This window comes from Coenobita brevimanus, chromosome 30 (assembly GCF_032717465.1).
Source record: "Coenobita brevimanus isolate Jiangsu-jjx chromosome 30, ASM3271746v2, whole genome shotgun sequence".
Taxonomy (NCBI): domain Eukaryota; kingdom Metazoa; phylum Arthropoda; class Malacostraca; order Decapoda; family Coenobitidae; genus Coenobita; species Coenobita brevimanus.
The window spans coordinates 18,379,575-18,389,775 of record NC_136983.1 but is presented as its reverse complement, the minus strand read 5'-3'; the positions used below and the strand labels follow the sequence as shown (position 1 = coordinate 18,389,775).

Sequence of the window (10,201 nt, the reverse complement as noted above, 5' to 3'; positions counted from 1 at the left end):
TTACCAAAGCTTTCCTAATCTGTGTCCAGCAAGAATGAACCATGAAAATATGTTCTGCGAAAGTGGCAGAAAAAAAAGAAAAAATAGAGGAACTGTTGGATGTCATTAATACATATCATTAAAAATGCTAGTAAATGTGGACGGAAGAAAGGGCAATAATATATGTTTTGCCCATATTATTGCAAGCCCCAGCTCCAAACGAATTTTGGGAGATGAGAAGACTTGATGGCCAGAGAGTACTAAAATAAATGAGATTATGTTTCTGTCTCTTATGTGCTTTATCCTTGCTAGCTCCAAACGACTATATTCAACTTACATATAAAAGCAAGAGTATACAAAACAAAAAGAAGAAACATTTCTGTTCACTGTATTCTGCTAAGTCTACTAATATCAAGTCGGTTCACTTTCCCTCAGGGCGCAGGGAGGCGTGGCTTGTGTGTGACGTCAGTTGACTTAAGTAACAGAAAATGTACAAAAGGGCAGACTCAAATTAAACATTTATAATAAGGGAAAACGAAGAAGGGGAAGAAGTGCAGACTCGTTTAACCGTATAACATAGCAGTAGGTTCCCTCACACCCTTACGCCTTCCCTCACACCCTTACGCCTTCCCTCACACCCCCATACCTTCCCTCACACATTTCAGTCCCTTCCCTCACTTCGGACTGAAAATGTGTCATGATCTGCAGAGTGCAGCACACATCCACTCACCGCCACGGTCAGGCATCAACTGAACTTCGGTTCAGGGTTGCCAGATTCTGAACACAATATTATCGTACAGGGACCTCAAAATTAATGTTTGCATGACAAAATTATTGTAGTTATTAAAGAAATATCGTACAAATTATCGTACATTTTGAGATCTAATATCTATCCCTTGAGATAAATAAAATGTACACTTTATGCATCATTTCTAAATTTTATTAATATTGAGAAAATCAAATAAATGATCTTTCACAGATTAGTGTTTCATTGGAAATAAATCAAATAATCATATTTTATAACACATACCATACCTCAATAGCAAATCACATATAATTGGCCTAATCATCAGTGTAATGAAATGAAACATTTTTTAAAGAAAAACTTTCATATTTGTGTGTAATTAAAAATAACTATTCATATTCTAGACATAAGCTATACCCCATGGCTTATAACATTACTCAGAGTCAGAATCTGAGGTGTTACTGTATAGTTCCTTGGCTGCCAAGAGAGAATACATATCATTTGTTGGGTTAAAGTTTTTACAGCATGATCCAGTAGACTTCATACATTCTGTTGCTAGCAGTGCCCCATTTACAGTTGCTGTCTTCAACCTATTTCTTACCTTAGTTTTGAAAAGGTTAATTTTACTAAAAACTCTCTCACATTCTGCATTCGAATGGGGTAGGCTAAGAACAGAGAGTGCAAACTGTGAAAGGTCTGTTAAGTTTGGTTTATCTTTTAATAATGCAGCCCAAAACTTATCACTGTCCTCTGTATTCAAGGCTGAGTTGTCACACTCCAGTGGCAATATTCGCCATTGATCATCAAGTCTTTGCAATAATGAGCTGTCTTCTGGAGGTACAAGAAGGGGCAATGTAGTTACTAAGGGTAACAAAGAAGGAACTGACTTCCTAAAATTCAATGATAGAGCATTAGTTGGAGTCAGACAAATAAGTTTTGAGATGACATTGTCGCTGAAATCATACCTCTTTTTAATTTCACAGCAAGCCACAGACATAAAGTTGCGACAGCGTTGGAAAAAATCCTGGAACTCAGATTTTCTTGCTGTTACACGGGAGTCTTGCAGTTCCTGTAACACTTTTACACCTAGATACATTTCTGTGTCTCTGAGATGCTTATCGTTTCTATATGGATCTATCAAACAAAGTTCTGTTTTCATTACATATTCTCTCTCCATGAATGAAAGGAGAATATCCTTAAAAAAAACACTTACTTTTTCATGGAGCACTGTTATCACTGGCTTATCTGACTGAAAGTACTTATTAAAAGTAGTGAACTTTGGCAAAATCCAATCTAGGAAGTAGTAGTACAACTTAATGAAAGGGTCATGTAGAGAGTTGAAAATTAGCTCAGCAGCAACTAGCTTCTCAGATAACCACATGTCTGAGAAAAACAACCGAAGAGCTTCCCATTGTTCCAAGAGCCTCTGAACAACAGCAACCAATGACAACCACCTCGTCTGTGATGGGTGTAGCATCTTGTGGGGCTTCAAGTGAAGGAAAGACTGAAATTGTACAAACTCACTCTGGCGGTTGCAACTACACTTAAAGAAATTGTACACCTCTCTTGCTAAATCCTCACACCTTCTAGGTAAAGTCTTACAAGCCTGGCTGGCACAGAGGTGAGCAGAATGGCAAACACATTTGATTACAAAAAGACCAGGGCATTCATTACGGAAGCGACTTGCAACTGAATTGTGAGCTCCCATCATTACACTACACGCATCAGCCCCAAAACCTATCATTTGTGTAACTGGGATTTCATGTTTCTCAAATGTTTTCATCATTCCCTCATAGATATTGCTAGCAGTGGCTCCTTTTCCGACATTTTCAGGGTTGGCTGTATTGTAAACTTCACACAGCTCCCAGAATTTACTTTCAACACACTCAGTATCATGATCAAAGAATCTTACTACAACACAAGATGTTTTTATGGAACCAACGTCAGTAGACTCGTCCGTAAGAACACTAAATTTTGTTTCTCTTAGTTTGTGAGCAAGTTGTTCTTTGTAGGACTTTCCTATGACATTAGTTACAACTGCAGTTGCTTTAGTTCTTTTCATAGCAAATTCCTGTGCTATCTTGGAGTCACTGAAAATATCTCTCAAGACCTCTGACAAGTGATCCATTACCTTAAAAGGCACATTATGTGCAGCTAGAACACCTGCCAGCTTTATTTCTGCCCTAGCCACTGGATCTTTTGTGGTTTGTGTTTTCTTAAAGAAGGTTGATACTGGTACCTGCTTGTCCGTTGTATCCTTGAAATATGAACAGTGTTTTTTGCCTTTTGCATGATTTTTTAGCACTGTTAGCTCTGCAGTCATAGTAACGTTACAAATTTTACACCTAGCTTTATACTGGTCAGGTGTTTCCTGTAGCCACGGCTTGAAAGCAGGGTCTATTTCCCATTCCTTCCGATATCGTTGCTGACGACGAGACTGAGAGCCTGAAGTAGATGCCTCTGCCTGTCTAGAAAGGCCAGCAGGTGCCTGCGTAGAGTATTAAACACATATGACATATTTCACTGCTTGAACTCACGATGCTACACATAATATCATTTGCCTCTTTTACATTAACACTCTAAGTTATCACTCACTTTAATAATCTTAAATAGCCACTATGATATTTAACATTTCTGTCTCATATAACATTTGGCAGTGGATATTACAACATACTCATAATCTTGCTTAGTTGCCTCTTCTCATTAACTACACGGAAACAGAAGTAAAGTTATTCAATTATTCTGTAACTAATTGCCTGTAAGATGCATAGGTTAAGAAAGCATCACAAATAGCTCACCTTTCTCTTTTTGGATCCTGAAGATGAGTCCATACTGAATGAGGGTTCATCTGATCTACTTAGGCCTACTCCACCACAGTCCACACCAAGTGACTGAGCGCACCTAAGCCACCCAGTATCACCCACTACAGTACCCCGCACGGGACTGCCAGCCTCTCGCGGCCAAACCAAAGTAACCCTGCCCAGACCCACGAGTCCGCGATGTGTGTTTCACAGGTTCTGAACGCGTGAATTTCTCGTCTCTCTAACGGTAATATGAAACCTCCCAGTCCCACTGTTTATTTTTCCAGACACTTTATGAAACTAAGTGACAATTACTGTTTTTTCAACTCTTACAATATTCTATACAACTATTTAATAAACATCGAAAATTATCATACAAATCGTACAAAATGCAGAAAATTATTGTACAAACTGTACGATAATGAGGAACACTACGTACATCGTACAGAGGGGTAAATAATCGTACATGTACGATAATTATCGTACGTCTGGCAACCCTGCTTCGGTTTCGTGCAAGCTGACGTCACTCCGATGCTCCGCCTCCTGCGCCAGCTTGGACCCGTTTTAGATGGAAGTGATCCGACTTGTTATTAGTAGACTTAGGTATACTGTATTTAGGGTAGTCCGTTTACTTCGGTCCCCAGTTTTGTGTGTAGCGGGTAACAGCTCAGGCTACTTTGGTGAGGGGTTTAAGATGTTTTGGATTCATCATGAGATTATTAATCATGCAATTTATGAAAAAAAAAAAAAAAAAAAAAGCCACTGGAAAGCACGAAAAGTTATGGAAAGGTCAAAATGATGCAAGGTAGTTACAAGTAATTTCTTCCCGTGCCGTCCCCGCAACACACGGGAACTGGGATGCGGAATGTATGGAATACCTTGTTTCTCAGTGCAGAGCATGGATGATTGACCCTTGCAGCATGAAAGGTCCTTTATGAGCTTAATACTGTGTATGGATCAGGCATAGAGTCTTGTTTTGTTGACATACAACTGTTGAGAACCTTGCATCTGTGAGAGAAAGTTTCAGTTAAATTATTTAAGAAATGTAAAAGAATATACATATTATACACAGCAGCCTAATAATATTTAACCTTTAACTGATAGACCATCCCATGACTGAATAAAATCGTCCAGTGTTAGCTTGAACATAGTTCCTAGGTGTACCAACAGCAGAAAATAAGTTACTGAAGATACTTTTTCAAGCGTTTGACTGCTAAGATTTCGCACGTATGAACAAAACTTTTCCTTGTTTGCCTGGTTATAATAACCACTGCATCAACAGCAATGAAAGAGCCAAGTCGTTCAGTTTGGCATGTGTGGGTGTGGGTGTGTGTGTGGGTGTGGGTGTGTGTGTGGGTGTGGGTGTGGGTGTGTGTGATTTAGTTCACTCTCCCTGTATGCATTCGCTTTATTAAACTCTGGTGAAGGTTATTGCAATGAAGCGGTAACTAGCTCTGTTTACCCTGTCTAGTTCAAAACTTCCCTCACAATCTCAGTAAAAATCAGCAGAAGATAGTAAAAGAAAAAAACTGCGTCATCGAACTGAAAGGAAAAGGATGTAAGACATAATATGTCATATGTGGCAGCCGTATATGCGATAACCACTTACGCTGTTATGCTGTAGACGAAGAGGACTTCTATTATGATACTTCTTTGTGGTCTCTCTCTCTCTCTCTCTCTCTCTTTGAATGTGTGTGTATGTATGTATGTATGTACAATATATCTCTCTCTTTCTCTCTCTCTCTCTCTCTCTCTCTCTGAATGTGTGTGTATGTATGTATAATCTCTCTCTCTCTCTCTCTCTCTCTCTCTCTCTCTCTCTTTATGAATGTGTGTGTATGTATGTATGTATAATCTCTCTCTCTCTCTCTCTCTCTCTCTCTCTCTCTCTCTCTCTCTCTATGAATGTGTGTGTATGTATGTATGTATGTATAATTGATGAAGTACATAAGACTTACCGCAGGTCAGTTGAAATGTGCTTCGAATTTTATGAAGCAAATCACCTCTGCTAGAAGAGAGCTTTCACATGAGATACACCGCGCTGCCTCACACCACCAGACTTTAAAGTGTACGATCACCCACATGACAAGGAGTTTATCATTTCCTACCGTTTACACTGTTTTATCCATGTGCCGCTGCATAGCGTAGGGGGTGGAGGGCATGTGAAAGCTCCCTTCTAGCAGAGGTGATTTGCTTCATAAAATTCGAAGCACATTTCAACTGACCTGCGGTAAGTCTCATGTACTTCATCAATTTTACTTCAGCAAATCACTTCTCTGCTAGAATCCGCTTTCTCATGAGGTTTTGAAGCCAGTGGGTGTCGTACTTTGACATTTTGAAGTTATATAAGTGTGGATTTGGTGAAATAAAACAACCATGAGCCAAAAACCGCTGTATTATAAGAAATTTACACATTTTAGTAGCTTGCCAAAAGAATGATGACTTGCTTATCACAATAAATACCTACTCACTATTCTAGTACAACTTCTTGGAATGTGTCAAACTCCTGAACTATCTCCTTGTCATAATGCTTGGCAAAGGTGGTCTCCCCTGACCACCCAGCCTTTGCCATGATGTATGTTATCGGCACAGCCATGGTCTTGGCCTTTGAAGCTGCAGCTGGCCGAACACTGCCAGCTGAGTACTTCCCTGTGTCCACTCCTGACATATTAAGTATTATCCTAATCCATCTCGCAATAGTGTCTTTTGTTACATTTTTGTGTGACTTTATAACACTAATGAGTAAGTTCCCGTTCTCTTGATCCACATCATTTCTTAAGTGTTCAGTCTTTTCAATGTACATTTTCAATGTTTCATAGATACATAGTCTTCTATCTTTAGCGTAAGCTTTAAAGTCCACAAACTGCACATTTAATTTTGGCCTACATTGTTTAATGTTGCCCCCTAACCAAACACAAACAGAATCCTTGCCAATTCTAATGTTTTTTAGCATTAACAAATGTAATGTTTGCACCCTGGCTGCTTGCGTGAGTGCTATTAGCATCACTAATTTTAGTGTTAGTTCTTTTAGGGGAAGACTGCACAACGGTTCCATAGTTCTCAGTTTCTGGAGCACCAGCTGGACGTCTCAGGTCTCTGCATACCTGGGTTTTGACGGTCTCAAGTTGAATACCCCTCTCAAGAGCCTGTTGACAAGAGGGTGGTTTCCTGCTCTGCAACCATCCACAACTATCCCTAGTGAGGAGAGAGCTCCCCTCGCCGTGTTTACAGAGTCATAGCCCACACCTCTGTGGAAAGTGTCGGACAGGAAATTTACAATATCCGTTACAGCGGGATTAAGGGGATTGATGTGCCGTCTATCACAAAATTGTATCCTCATATTGACATGTGGTCGATACTGTTTCTCAGTTCCTGGTCTCCAGGAGGCCATGATAATGTATGTACCCCTGCAGATATGCCTCGTTCTCTGCTGCTGACGGCTGTTGCAATACATTCTTCCTTCTCATTATTAGCCGTGGTTCTTTGATGAGTATTCTGAGTAGGGTCCCCATCCATGGTTGGGACGTCCACAGTGGCACAATCAACCACTCCCTTGCCATCTCTGCTCGCATTTTCTGAAGGCACTTGGCAATCAGAGCAAAAGGGGGAAATATGTAGATTAGGTCAAACTGTGACCAACTTATTGAGAAGGCATCAAAGTGTTCGGCTTCTGGGTCGGGTTTCCAAGAACAAAAACGAGGTACCTGTTTATTTAGTCTGGATGTAAATAGACCAATGCTTGGGACTCCAAAGATTTCGCAAAGTTCCCTAAATATGTCCTCGTTCAATTTCCATTCATGTCTGTCATTAAACTTTCGAGATGCAGCATCTGCCATGAGATTAACTTTACCTGGTATATGAGAGCATGTAATCCAGGCATCATTTTTTGCACACCATTCCCAAATTTCGAGGCAGATGTCATTATATGTTGCGGATTTTGTGCCACCCACTTCATTGACATAGTTTACCGCTGTCGTGTTATCACAAAATACCTTAATGTGTTTCCCTCTGATCTGATGTGCAAACGATTTCACTGCCAGTAAGATGGCTTTGAGTTCTTTAGAACTGATGTGCAATTCTTTTTCTTTTATTGACCATCTTCCATTAATTTGTTGATGATTTAGGTAACCACTCCAACCTAAATTTGATGCATCAGCGTACAGGTCTATTTCCGTACCCGTCCTAAAAATTTTCTGTCTTGCCCATGAGATTTATCCACCAAATTAGATCTGGTTTCATGTCATATGTGATAGCCATCCATTTGTCAAAGTTACCTTTTGCTTTCTCCAGTGCTGAAATGTTAGCAGTTTCCAACTTTCTATAATGCAGTTTCCCCATTTCTACTGCTGGAATTGCAGCGACCAAAAGCCCAATTACTTTGGCCACTTTCCTGATTTTGTCTCTATTACTATGAAATAATTGTTTGCAGCTTTGAACTATTTTCTCTTTCCTCCGTTCAGGTAATGTAACTGTCAATGTCTCTGAATCAATGACGTTCCCCAAATATTCCAAACGTTTTGTAGGTACTAGGACAGATTTGTCAGCATTAATACAAAATCCCATTTTCCTTAGAATCTCTACTGTTGAATGTATGCTCTCATAGCATCCTTCCAATGAGCTGTGTGATATAAGTGTGTCGTCAGTGAAACTGGTGATGGTATGTCCCATCTCTCTCAGTGTAGCAAAAATGGGTTTCATTAGTTTGGTGAATAGACATGGCCCTTCTGCAACCCCATTAGGAAGACAGATGAACTGATAGATTTTCCTTTGCCATTTAAAGCAAAGAAATTTTTGTTGCTCTTCAGCTATATTGACAGAATAGTATGCATGCCTAAGATCGACTGAGGCCATGTAATCACCTTTGTTAATAAGCCGAATTGCCTGTTCGAAGTTTTCCATTTTGAAATGTTTTATAATTAATGTGCTTGTTTAGTTTTTCCAGGTTAAAGATCATTCTAAAACCTCCATCCTTTTTCCCCCGCAGAAAAACTGGGGATATTATTTGTTCTTCTTGTCTGTGTGTTTCCTTGATAACTTTAAGATCTAACAGCTTTTCAATTTCTTGACAAATAATGACCTTTTCCTCCTCACTAAAAACATATTCAGTTCCTTCAGAAAATAAGTGACTGATATCATTGACATTAATGTCAAGATGGCAATGTGCAACAATATCCAAAATATGAGGATCATTGGTTATTTTATGCCACTCATGCACAAAATATTGAAGCCTGCCAGCTTCAAATTTATGACTCACCTCAGTTATTGCCGGGGATTGCTTTGTCCCCGCCCTCTGGAGTTTTTTTGCCTCCGAACACTGCCGTGAGAAGGATTGCCAGTGGTCACTCCTGTGTCCATATGTCCGCTGTCCATAGGGGTGGAACCTGGACGAAAATCCTCTGTAGGGGGTTTTTGCAGAGGAGCCTCTGACTTTTCCTGCACCGAATTTCCATGTTTGAAACGGTTTCTTCGGTGTGCTCTTGTTTTTCAATTTCTCCGACTCTCGATGTGCTTGGCAAATTGAGAAACATCATCACCGAACAAGAGCCTAGTCATTGGCACCTTATCTGAGCATAAGTGAGCATATTTCTGATTGATCTCGCGCTTAATGATGAACCGGCGCGACAAGTTGCTCTTGTGGTTAGCATTTCCCAGTAATGCTAGCGCACCATTAAGTGCCGACTTCATGGGCCACATCTGGTTGTCCTTCTTGGGCGACTTTGTCCAGCACCGTGAGTGACTTGGTGATTATTGTGGCAGCTTTTATAATGTCCTTATTAACTTCTTTCATACGAAAATCAGCCTTTTTGGCATCGGTTTTCAGCGCATCCAAAATTTGTGTGTTACATTCAACCGTGGCTAGAGCATGACCGTTGCTCAGTCTCTTGGTAATGTCGTCAACCAAAATTTCTTTGCACTCCTCCTCCCACATGCCGTAATCGAACACTTGATTCACCATGTCGGCAACATGCTTGTCAACCTCAACAGATACATCTTCAACAGGACCGTAAGTCTTGGCGCACTGCAGGAAGACACTACCAGTGAACCCTTCACCCTGAGTGTCACTGTCACCACTAGAATCATGACGCTGAACCGATTGAAAACCGGAAAAACCAGTGATTGAGTCAGAATCAATCACCTCTGTGGGTTGGCTGTTAGCATTCTTCCCAGAGTCACGGTCAGTGCTGACGTTAATGGCGCCGCCTGTAGCCAAGCTTCTCTCCTCCTTCAATTTCTTCATATCACTCCGTAACTCAGCCAAAGCTTCCATCACCATGGCCCAGGGTGGAGAATTAACCTCATCCCGTGAAGTAGAGGTTAAAGGATGAGTGGGTGGAGGATCACACTCACCTTCACTATCTGAGCCGTGACCCCGGGTATGCTTATGTACCCGTCTAGAACATTCCTGTTGGGAAGAGCGGCTCCTGGACCTGGACAAATCCTTTCTATGCGATGAACCCTTACTCCCATGCCTTCCATGGCTGGACTTGTCCTCTGTGCCTGATAACTGTTTGCCGAGAGATCCTTCCGGGACGTCAGACATGGCGGCGGCAGGTTGGCAATGGTGGTACAGCCGGCTCAGTCTGAGAGTCGTAAACTCTCCCAAGTGCACCAAAATGGGCACTTACCCGCTCCTACACGGATCACGGGTGACGAGGCAATCTGCTCCTAAACGGAT

At 40.9% G+C, this 10,201-nt stretch overlaps 2 pseudogenes; both read right to left on the bottom strand.

The window, feature by feature from the left end:
• Window positions 1–5,995: 5,995 nt before the first annotated feature.
• On the bottom strand, window positions 5,996–7,863 carry LOC145395244 (uncharacterized; annotated as a pseudogene).
• Window positions 7,864–8,784: 921 nt separating this feature from the next.
• On the bottom strand, window positions 8,785–9,979 carry LOC145395170 (uncharacterized; annotated as a pseudogene).
• Window positions 9,980–10,201: the final 222 nt, after the last annotated feature.